Genomic DNA, 12,507 nt, shown 5'->3' with positions numbered 1-12,507 from the left:
CGCCCAGGAAACAGGGGGCTGGCATGGGTGGTCAGATTATGGGTATCAGGCCTGGAGGCAAAGCTGGGACACGCAGACTGACCAACGGTGGAGAGGCAGGGCCCATCGCCGCTGCACCCCTGCACAGCCCAGCATAGCAGAAGGGGGTCTCCTTCTGCTATGAAGAAGCCGGGTCTCCTTGGGGTCCAGCTTGAGCCTCAGAGCTCTTGGAATGTCCCCCCTGGAACCCTGGAGTCTAGAGTCTGCTGGGGACCCTCTTGTCTCTGTCCGCATTGGGACCTGCTCTGGCCGTGCCAAGCTTCTACCAGAATTGCCACCAGGATCAGTAAGACCACACCAGCCAGGCTCATGCGCACACAGTTCCCCACCATGTAGTTCCGGGAAGCAGGGGCTGGAAGCACAAGGATGGGAGAGTCACTCACAGGTATATAAGACCTAGCCCATCCCAGGACACTGAGACAGGAGCTCCTTCCCTCCTTGGTGCCAGGACCTGACCCCACCCAGCACTTCCCGGGCACATTCCCAGGTGACTTTGCTATCCTGGGAGTGCCCCTCATTGCGGCCCTGAGCTGCGGGGGCCTGGCTCTGTGGGGACTGTGGGCAGTCAGAGGGATGAAGTGGGGACTCGGCCCACTGCTCTCCTGCAGCTCCTCTCAGGAGTCACCTCCTCAGGCTAGGGCTTCATCCCCTCACAGGATGCACGACCCATGATCTATATATTCCTAAGTGTGGGCGTCCTGTGATCCTCATACTGTAAAGGGTGCTTGAACCACTCTCCACATTCCCCTAAGGAATGCATGACCTGTGATCCCTGTATTTGAAAGGATGGGGGAACCCATGATCCTTCTCCCCCTTAAAGGGTCTGCCGCCCAGGACCTGTGCCCCTAAAGTGTGTAGCACCCAGGCCCCACACCGGTCCTGCTCTTCTTCACAAGAATGGAGAGCCCAGATGTTGGAGGGCAGGAGCCATCTGCATGACTTCCCTCCCACCTCACAGGGAAGGATAGGTTATTTCCTCAGAACGGACCCTGAGAGCCTGCTCTGCTTCCCTCTCAGGGGTCCTGCCCAGACCCTCCATCTGGGCAGAGCCAGGCCCTGTGATCCCGCGGGGGCAGCCTGTGACCATCGTGTGCCATGGACCTGCTGGAGTTGAGATCTTCCACCTGGAGAAGGAGGGAAGACGCTCATATCAATGCGTGAGGAACCCACTGCCCGAGACCCAGGCCAGATTCCTCATCCCGACGGCGAGTGAAGACGCTGCTGGGCTCTATCGCCACATCTACTATAAGGGTGTCAGCTGGTCTGAACACAGCCAGCAACTGCACCTGGAGGTGACAGACAGGTGGCAGGGTCCAGGGAGCTCGGGGTGGACCTGAGGGCCCAGAGCAGAGGTCCACACCGGCACTGCCCACACTAGCCAGGGGGATACTCCCAGGTCTGGATCCTGGGGCCACCCCCTGGACACTGCATCTGACCCACGGTATGTGGGAGTCACAGCAGAATGAAAAGAAACGAGAAAAAACACAGGGCTTTAAGGAAGGGCTCCCTTCCTTGCCTCCATCCCCAGCCCTCCCTCCTCGTGGGGGATCCAACTGTCCCCAGTGCACCCTGACTCCGGCATGTCACCAGAGTTGTCACCAGAGTTGACTACACAGGCCCTTCAGGGTGTGGAAAGTGTGTGTTTAAGTCACTGTGGTCTTACAGAGGTGACTGTGTTTGAGAGGCCTCCCTACCTGCACCTGTGCATTGATGTGCCCCCCCCACCCCACCGCTCTCTCCCCAATACCCTCTCTGGGTCTCTCCCTGGAAGACCCCTTCTCCTGGGGCTCCACACATTGGGGGTGGACAGGACAGAGGTGGTGCACTTCAACTTTCCTCTTGAGACTAATATCAGCCTTCACTTTCACTCTCTGATGGGTGGGTTTAAGGCCAGGTCTGTGGAGCCAGTGGGGATGGTAGAGCCCCTCCCTGTAAGCCGTAAGGATGGGTGGTCAACACCTGAGTCTGGGGCTGCCTGCTCCGGGGACTGGGGGGCTTTCAGGGTCATTACCTCATTTCTTCCCCCCAAGGAGGAGGAGCTATGCATGTCCCTGTCAGGAGGACACCCCTCCCCGCTGTTAGTGTGGGAGCTGGGAGGACGTGGGAGCCCCTGCACCTGGGGGAAGTCCTCCCTGCCCCACCCAGACCCAGGCTGCCTGCAAACAGGGCAGGGCTGAGGGACCCCATCCCCCACTCCCCGCAGAGCCACAGGTGGATGGACGCCCCAGCCCAGGAGGAGCTCAGTGTGGGGAGAGCCAAGGTCTGCAGGGTATCCTGTGCACAGGCAGAATTGCAGAGCCTGAGTTCCTGGGACTGTCTGTCCCGTCAGCCCAGCCCCTACCTCCCAGAGCGCCCACCATCTATTCTCTTTCTCTCCATGTGTCCCTTGTTCTTGAGACCACTAGACGCCAGGGAAGGGGGGACAGGGAGACGTGAAGGCATGGGAGGGCATGTTCTCTGCTTTGACTCAGCTGAGGGGCTGTACAAAGCAGCTGGTCCCCGACCACAGACAGACACGGTGGAGCTGGAGCCACCTCACCTGGTCACAGGTTTGGGGGCCCTGGACACTGACCACACCTGGCATGGCCACCATGCCACCCATATTCTCCCCAGGTCAGTGGTGGGGGTGTCAGAGGCCCAGGATAAACTAGGGGGATACTCCCAGGTCTGGATCCTGGGGCCACTCCCTGGACACTGCATCTGTCCCACGGTATGTGGGAATCACAGCAGAATGAAGAGAAACAGGAGAAAAAACACAGAGCTTTAAGGAAGGGCTCCCTTCCTTGCCTCCATCCTCAGCCCTCCCTCCTCGTGGGGGGGGGTGTCCAACTGTCCCCAGTGCACCCTGACTCTGGCATGTCACCAGAGTTGACCACACAGAGGGGCAGGGATAGCCCATTCCAAGCACACCCCAGACCACTCCCCGGTGTGGTCAGGAATCCTGTGGACCATGTGACTTTCCTAGTGGAGGATGGACTCCTGGACAGGGCCCCTCAGACCCTGACCCTGTGGAAAGGACAGCTTCATACCATCCTGAGTGAAAAGGCACATAGTTTCTCTCTCTCTTTTGTTAAAGATTTTATTTATTTATTTGACAGGCAGAGATCACAAGTAGGCAGAGAGGCAGGCAGAGAGAGAGGGAAGCAGGCTCCCTGATGAGCAGAGAGCCTGATGTGTGACTCAATCCCAGGACCCTGGGATCACGACCCGAGACGAAGGCAGAGGCTTTAACCCACTGAGCCACCCAGGCACCCCAGGCACGTGGTCTCTTAAAATGAGCCTGTTGCACACCTAGTCTCCAGAAGCCCCCTCCCCAGCCAGCCTCCAGGGCGAGCTCCGTGCCCTCCCCAGACCATTCATGGGGTACAGATGAGACCAGGGCTCTGGACCTATGCTGGGTGGAAGCCAGAGGGACGTGTGTGCAGAGGGAGAGAGGAAGCAGAGGGCTTGTGGGGGGCGGAGCAGGAGGGCAGGGGAGCCTTGGAAGAGAGGGTACAGTAGGTAGCAGGGTCCTGGGAGCTCAGGGCGAACCTGAGGGCCTAGCACTGTCACCTCCAGGTGCAGTTGCTGGCTGTGTTCAGACCAGCTGACACCTTATAGTAGATGTGGCGATAGAGCCCAGCAGCGTCTTCACTCGCCGTCGGGATGAGGAATCTGGCCTGGGTCTCGGGCAGTGGGTTCCTCATACATTGATATGAGCGTCTTCCCTCCTTCTCCAGGTGGAAGATCTCAACTCCAGCAGGTCCATGGCACACGATGGTCACAGGCTGCCCCCGGGGGATCACAGGGCCTGGCTCTGCCCAGATGGAGGGTCTGGGCAGGACCCCTGGAAGGGAAGCAGAGCAGGCTCTCAGGGTCCGTTCTGAGGAAATAACCTATCCTTCCCTGTGAGGTGGGAGGGAAGTCATGCAGACGGCTCCTGCCCTCCAACATCTGGGCTCTCCATCCTTGTGAAGCAGAGCATCACTGGCTAGCCTCAGGTACAAAAGACAACCCCTGGAATCCCAGATCTGCTCTGTGCAGGCCTGTGACCATGTCTGTGAAATGACATGGGGGAGCCTCATTGGTGGGATTCCCGGGACAGCAGCTTAAAGGGTGGCAGTTAAGCCTTTTCCTTATCTCTGCCTTTCACTCTGCAAGCATGTGCAATGGCTGGAGCTCTGGCAGCCCTCCTGCATCAAGAGGTGACCCTAGTGCTAGTGACCACGCACTGACACCGTGAAGCAGGGAAGGGAGCCTGCAGGCCTGGTGACCTGCTGGGGCCACCACGAGACTGCTGGCCAGACTGCACAGAGAATGCATTTCTGTGAGAGAGAGAAAGATTGCCAAGATGTTCTCTGTCAGGTACAGCAGCTTGGGGAGGTGACATGGTGTGAGGAGAAAGGCCTTGACGCCACACAGACCCATGACAAGATCCCTGCACTATACAGAGATGCTTCCTTGATGTCAGATGAGGACAGGATTCCTGAGAGAGGAGCAGGAATTACCTCCCCAAGTAGGTAAGGGGGTCTGGTGCTGGAGGTGGAGAGCCCGCGTGGGCGTGGGTCTTGCTGCAGGGTGTGGCGTGTCTGAGACACAGAAAGAGAACCAAGTGTTGAGGTAAGAGAGTCGGACAGAGCAGGGCAGGTATGGCTAGAGATAGATGGGGCCAGATGAAAGACTCTGTTCTGGGATCCCATGGGCCCTGGTTCAGTTCTTGAAGGGGGCAGGCTGGGAGGTAAAACCATTGTGTGTGTGTTTTCTAAATTCACCTGCAGGGAGAGAGTGGAAGACAGGAGAGCCTGCAGGAGGAGACCAGAGATGTGCAGCAGCCCCAGGAGGGCCCCACGCTTCCAGGGAGGCGGGGATGGCAGGGGTGGTGGGGACGGGAGGACTATGAGGATGGAGGAGTCTGGCATGGACGGAGCCCACGGGAGGTGTGGGGTGACCTAAGCCGTGCAGGCAGGACCCACAGGATCTGAGGGACTGGACATGGGGCAAGCTCAGAGAGAATCAAGGACAACTGTGTTCTCTGGTCCTGGCCGATGGCGCTCAGAGAGCAGGGAGAGGGGAGGCAAGGGATCGGTCGAGTGGGTGAGAATCCCCGTCTGGGGGCTCTGCTGGACTTGAGGCCTTCAGGGATTTGCAGCTGTGAAGGGAGGACTGAAGAGAGAATGCATCTGTGTACCTTGGGGTTTGGGTCCCTCCCAGAAGGAACCAGACTCCATCCAGGGCTGCCCCGGGGGAGGGGATCGGGAAGCATGTGCACAGGACTCACCCTCCTGCGTGTGGCTCACGTGGCCCAGGCAGAGCACGGCAAGAGAAGCCCCAGTGAGAAACATGCCGGCCACACGGGGCCCTTGGGTGGGGGGCGGTGTCCGTGTGCTGCCAGTCCCCAGTCCACCCTCGGTCAACAGGAACTCCCTGAGAGAGCTTCCCTCCCTTGTAGCTGGTTTCAGACCATGCCCAGGTGACTCCTAGCCAGGCACCTGCTCTGGCCTTGCTCCCATCTGACCCGTCCCAATGCCTGGGATGCATGTCAGAGGCTGTGATCCCTGCACGATGGGCTTAGGCCCCAGCACAGAGCAGAGGGCCTGCAGGGAGAGTCCTCCCGGGGGAGCCACAGGCCTGGATGGAGGCTGCCTGAGGCAGGCCCAGAACCTGCTGGAGTCTTCCACCCATTGTGCCCTCGCCTTCCCCACTCACCGAGGTCCAGGATTCACGTGGGGTTGCAGGACATGGGCCACCTCTGGTCTGGTCTGCCTGTCCTTATCCTGGGGTGGCAGGACAGGGCCCAGCAGGTCAGGTGGTGAGCAGGAAGGACTCCGCGGGCTCGTGTCTATAGTTTCACAGGAAGGAAGTGGGGGAGCGGGCACAGGCTCAGCTCTCCCTTCCTCTTTTGGATCACAGAGAGACATAACCAGGCTGAACCATGTCCAGATGGAACCCACCTAGTACTAGCTGGAGATTGTAGAGCCAGACGGAGAGAGGAGAGGGAGGGAGAGATAGAGGTAGATGGTATGGGATAAAGTGCACAGACAGTACACACACATACATGCATACACACGTGGACTGGACACAGTCTCGCTAGGTTGCAGGTGATGAGTGGGTAGACACACACACACAGACAGGATGGGACTGGGGATAATGGCAGATGCATCCCTCAGGGGATAAGTAGATACAGGCTGGATACAAAGTTATACTAAGAGATGATAGATACACATAGATACCCAGATACCAGACAGACAAGGAGAAAGATACATAGTTACAGAGACAGCCACAGACAAATGGTGTGGAGCACAGAAACGGGCCTTTCTGGCTAGCTTGTTCTACCGGGCTGACCGTTCTCAAGCTATACATTCCCCAGATGCAAAAGGGGAATCGTGAAATTCTGCGATGACTTCATGTTATTCTGGGAGGGGAGGGGGGTTGCACAGAGAGGCAGATGGCGCCTTGGGAGAACACTCAAGCGGTATCCCTCATGCTCTCCCGGGCAGGTGGTGCTCTGCTCAGACTTGATACTCCTGTCTCTGCACCCCTCTGCATCCTGCAGCTCAGGGCTGTGCTCTGCGCACTCACCCCTGCTTCCCAGCTGGTCAGGTCAGGCTCTCCCTTTAGGGGGCACTGACGGGGCTGTGGGGCTGGAGGAGGCAGGGAGGGAGGACTTTCATGCTGTCAAACATCCCATTCTGGGCGCTTGGCTGGCTCAGTCAGTAGGACACGTGACTATTGATCTTAGGGTCATAGTTCAAGTCCGGTTAGCTGTGGAGATTACTTAAAAATAAGATCTTTAAAAAAGAAATTTCCCGTGCTAACCAATAGCCCTGAAGTTTACGGATGCAAAAGAACTCCAGAAACAATTCTGTTTGTGCAAACGTTGGTGGGCAGGACTTCTTGCGCTGCTGGGGCTGTGATGGGGTCTCATTCTCATCTGGACCCCCGTGGGCCTCCCAGGGTCCATTTATGACACTGAACACAGGGACTGTGATGAGGGGAGGTGGTTTGGAGCCCCAACCAGGACAACAATACGCAGTCATAGCATCCTCTCCTCCCTGTCTGTTCCCCTCCCTCCGAAGCCTCTAGCAACTGGGGCTTTTGCATGTCCTTGATTTTCAGTAGCTTCTCCAATAGTTCTACTGGCCTTTACATTTCAGCAAACCCTATGTTCCTTTCACAGTTTCTACTAGGGCTCAGTTCCTGAAGGGACTGAAAGAAGCCACTGGATTCTGATATGTCCAGTGGCCTCATCTGGTATTCTGCACCAACTGCTCACCCTAGCAAGGAAGGCTGAGGACCTGAACATGTCCTGGGGCTTCTAAGATCCATACTGACTTCACAGGAGGAGGAGGTAGGCAAGGGAAAGGCCTGGGCCTTTCATGGTCAGAGCCCAGGAGAGTGGCTGGTTGAGCCACAGACACCTGGTAGGTTCCTTGGCAGAGCTTGAGTCCTGGGGAAGGGACTGTTTCAGGGTCCTGGGGTCAGCAAGGTGAGGTCTGATAGGGACAGAGGAGAGGTCTGTGGTGTGCTCCTGGACTGGGGGCAGAGATGTGGGGCTCTGCCCAGAACTAGTGCACAAGCCCAAGGCAGACCCAGCCCCTGTCACCACTGTTTTTCCATGACAAGAGAATCAAAATCTCTATGTCTGCCATCCCTCCGGGCATCAAGGCCCATGTGCTCTATGGTTCTTGACCTAAAACCACATGCCTGATGCCCTGACCTCTGTTTCCCCAGCCTCGAAGAAACAGAAGGCTATGGGCTCTGCCATGGACACGGCCTAGGAGCAGCCCCGTGGGTTCAGAGGCCATGTGGCTCCCACAGAGAGTGACCCCCGCACACACCTGCAGCAGGGAACCTGGGGCCCGGGGTCAGGGCACTCTCCACAGAAAGGCACTTCTATTTCTATGTGAAAGCAACCACCCTCGATTCCCAAAGAAGCAAGAGGAAAGGGTGGTGACGCTCTGCTGAAACTCAGCCCTATAGAGATAGGTGTTGGCACTGACCGCCTCCCAGTCTGTGACCCCTGCTTAGGTGACCTTGTCCAGGCAGGAAGGTGATGCCAGAGGGAGCAGGAGGTACTTAGCAGCTGAGCAGGAACTTGGGGACAGGGCAAGGGCTCAGCAGGACATGCTACAAACCACGAGAGGGTGCTGTGGAAGTCCACATGTGCAAGCATGCCTTTGGTGTATTTCAGAGAAAAAGGAGTTGAAGGAAGGCCTCCGGATGATTGCTCATGCTGCGAAAGAGAAACAAATGATGTACATGCTTGAGAACCGTGGGAGCAATGATAACGACAGCACAGACGCTGCATTATTTCATCGAAGAAATGTTGGAAACCATTCATTAGGAAATTCGAACCTGGAGAAGTTACAGAGCGTACATGTAAGTGAACGTGGCATCATGGGTGTGTGTTAGGGTGTGTGTGTGTGTGTATGTGTGACCAAGATGCAGTGGTGTTCAGCAAAAGAAATATAATGTCTATGTCCGTCAGTGGCCTGGTCTCACTCAGGAGCTACCCCCTCTTAAGGGGGGGACACATGCACACACCCCCCACACACATTTACACATACATGCACAGTCACTCCCGATCTTTGTAAACACTCCTGCATCTTTTGACCATCTTTCCCAGGATGGTGTCCCAGGTGGAGGGAGCAGCTCCTCTGCACCCTCCTGCTGGTCCCTGGGTGTGTGGGGGGGCAGTCCTGTGGGGTTTGCTCGCCCACAAACCCTGGAGGCTCAGCTGATGTCTGTGCCCCCAGGTCACAGGGCCCAGCCTTTCTGTGCTCCCTGGGGACCTGGGGGCCCTTCTGGTCATCTCAATGTCCCCTTTGTCCCAGGGGTTCAGTGGATGTGTCTGGACACCCGCTCCTGCCCCACGAAGCCTGGCCCAGGTGGGATCTCTCCTCCTGCCATGACAGGTCTACTGAGGCCTCCCAATGTTCCTGCCCTGGGCACACCTCAGGGGAACTGGGAGAAGTCCCCCGGCAAGGTGGACCCTCCCTCTCTGCTTTACCACGCTAAGCCACCAGGAGTGCTAAACATAGTTTGGCCTCTAGGTGGCGCTCAGGGGCCATGGAGCATGAGGGACATTCATCCTGTGGGAAAGTCCCTGCACCCTTGTCCTGAGCCTTGATTTCTGTGGTTGACGGTGTTGGAGGGTCAAGAAGGAATGACTAGTCCACAACGTCTGCTTTTCTACCCTCTCCCTCCTCTTCCCACCAAGCCCCCAAGATGGAAGAAATGTGGGTTTTTCAGTTTCCCCTAAACTGTGTCTGCTCCCCAGCGACCTCACTGCCTAGACTCGCGGCACTTCTTTTCACTGGAGCAGGTGTCCCACCTGATCAGCTGTCCCTGCTCCAGATGGGGCAGAGCACTCAGGAGTCCTCTCTCCTGAGCCTAGGCTGGCCACCCTTCCCTTGCTGAGAGCTTGGCTCAGGTCAGAGGCGAACGAGTCAGACTAACGTTAAGAGGAACTACGCCATCCCGACTGTGATGGCTATTTGTAGGGGTCACCCCAACCGGGCTAAGGGCTGTCCAGAGAGCTGGGAAAAGATGACTTCTGGGCGAGTCTGTGAGCGGGTTTCTGAAAGATTAGCCTTTGCTTCAGTCCCTGAGTGAAGAGGTCCAGCCTTCCCATTTGGGCATCCTCCTTCCTCCGAAGGACCGGAGAGACAGACAGGGGAAGGAGAGTCGGTTCCCACTCTCTCTCTTCTTGAGCTAGGACACCATCTTCTCCTGCCCTGGACATTGTCACACCTGGTTCTTGGGCCTGCCGACTGGGGCTGAATTATACCACCAGCCCTCCTGGGTCTCTGAGTGGCAGGCAGCAGATGGTGGGACTTCCGGCTTCCATAACCCATGAGCTGATTCCTACAATAAATATATATTTAAATATACATAAAAATACATTTGTATATTATATATTACTTATACATACATATAAATGTATTTGTATATTATATATACATTTTATGTCCATATTATGTATGATACATATTTTATATATAAGTGTATTATTTATGTATTTATGTTTATATACACTCTTTTTTTTTAAAGATTTTATTTATTTATTTGACAGACAGAGATCACAAGTAGGCAGAGAGGCAGGAAGAAAGAGAGGGAAGCAGGCTCCCTGCTGAGCAGAGAGCCTGATGTGGGGCTTGATCCCAAGACCCTGAGATCATGACCTGAGCCAAAGGCAGAGGCTCAACCCACTGAGCCGCCCAGGGGCCCCTATATGCACTCTTTGTAATAGGATCTTTTGGTTGTTTATCTGGAGAACCCTAACTGTTGAAAACTAAAAGACAGAAAGAGAGACAATATGTCCCTGCATGAAAAAGAAAAACTCAGTACATAACGTAACGAAGAAAACAAAGATACAGAGTATAGGGTAGCAGTCAGAGGAAGAACCTTGACTACGATTGGAAATTAACCTTGAGTACAAGAAACCTTAAGTACAGGGTGCCTGGATGGCTCAGTGGGTTAAAGTCTCTGCCTTCGGCTCAGGTCATGATCCCAGGGTCCTGGCATCAAGCCCCACATCAGGCTCTCTGCTCAGTGGGGAGCCTTCTTCCCCTCCTCTCTCTTTGCCTGCCTCTCTGCCTACTTGTGATCTCTGTCTGTCAAATAAATAAATAAAAATCTTAAAAAAAAAAACAACAACAACAACCTTGAGTACAAATGTAAAATCAAAGCTCCATACAAAATTGGGTTGAAAAGCCGGGCACCCACCCTCTCAGAGCCGGGACAGACCCTCCCAGCTGGTGAGATGGACCTGTCCTGAGGTCCTCAAGCAGAGCTGACACACACAGCCTACTGTGCCTGTCACTTAGGGCTGGCCGACCTTGGGCAAGTTAATTTGTGATCAGTCTCTAGTTTCTTCAAGCGCAAGAGGAATGGAGAAAAGAATAAGACGTGCTCTGCCGGGTTTGTATGAAGATTAAACTGTGTCAATGTTGGGGCACCTGAATGGCTTAGTCTGTGAACCGTGTGACTCTTGATCTCGGGGTCTGAACCCAATGTTGGGCGTAGAGATGACTTAGAAATAGAATCTTTTAAAATATGTGTTAATATTTGCAAAAAAGTAAACTAGCAATTGCACCATAAGAAGTTACCTGAGTTTAGATTGAATTTTTCAAAAACATTCTTTTAATATATAATAAAACTTTTAAGACAAGGCCTATAGCAGGCATACAAGATTCTTACCTTTCCCACAGCAATAATAATAAACATATATGATGTATAATAAATAATAAATAAATATATAATAAATAGTAAATTTATTATTATTATTATTAAAGACACAAGAATCCATCAGAATGAGCCACTCACACTCCCTAGCAGTTGCCAGAGTAATAGTCCATTTTAATCTCAGTGGAGTCCTTGGGGCTAACTCCATAAGTCAGGTACAAACACAACACATCCTACCCCCAAGTGCTCTCAGGGCTCTCCTAGCAAGTCGTCTTGGACACCCCACAGCATCTGGTGACACAGCTGGTCCTGATGCAAGGGCGTGGTTGTACAGATCCCAAGTGTTTGTTGTGGAGGCATCACGGGGCTGCCTTGTCTACAAACCCTGTAGCTATTAACAACAGTGCTAAGAAATTGAGCCGGCAATTGTGGACAGAAGCCTAATCTGTGTGTAGGGATATTGAGGAATAACAGGGACCATGAGGAAGAGAGGAGAGGATCCCTGTTCAAATAACAGATCCGTGAGACCACCATAAGACTGTGTGTGGTCAGTCCTGGGGCATCAGGGAGAGAGATGTGTGAGGGCACCTCCCAGTCACGGAATCTGGACACCGTGTGATGTGAAAAGGAAGACAGAGAGTGGATCCAGGGAAACATGGCGATCTGCTGTCTGCACACCACAAGGCAGGGGGCTCTCAGGAAGCAGCCCCAAGGTGCCCACACCCCATCCTCATTAGAATATGTGTGATTGGGGCGCCTGGGTGGCTCAGTGGGTTAAAGCCTCTGCCTTCGGCTCAGGTCATGATCCCAGGGTCCTGGCCTCTCTGCTCAGTGGGGAGCCTGCTTCCCCCTATCTTTCTCTCTCTGCCTGCCTCTCTGCCTACTTGTGATCTCTGTCAAATAAATGAATAAAATCTTTTTTTAAAAAAGGAAATCATATGATATTTGTCTTTTTCTGACTGACTTATATCACTTAGCATAATACTCTCTAGCTCTATTCATGAATGTCAGGGGGGGAAAAACCACAAGAGTGGCAAACCAGGAAACAGACTTTCTCAGTTTCTATAGAGTAGAAACTGAGTGTTGCTGGAGGGGGGAGGTTGGCAGAAGGCTGTGTTAAATAGGTGATAGGAATTAAGACGGGCACTTGCGGTGAGCACTGGGTATAGTATGGAAGTAATGAGTCACTAAATTCCACACCTGAAACTAATATTATATTGTATGTTAACCAACTGGAATTTAAACAAAAACTTGAGAATAATAATAATAATAATAAAAAAAGAATATGTGTGATTAGGGGAG

Source organism: Mustela putorius, unplaced genomic scaffold (assembly GCF_011764305.1).
Source record: "Mustela putorius furo isolate JIRA1106 unplaced genomic scaffold, ASM1176430v1.1 tig00000196_pilon_pilon_pilon, whole genome shotgun sequence".
NCBI lineage: Eukaryota > Metazoa > Chordata > Mammalia > Carnivora > Mustelidae > Mustela > Mustela putorius.
Note: the sequence above shows the minus strand (reverse complement) of the source record.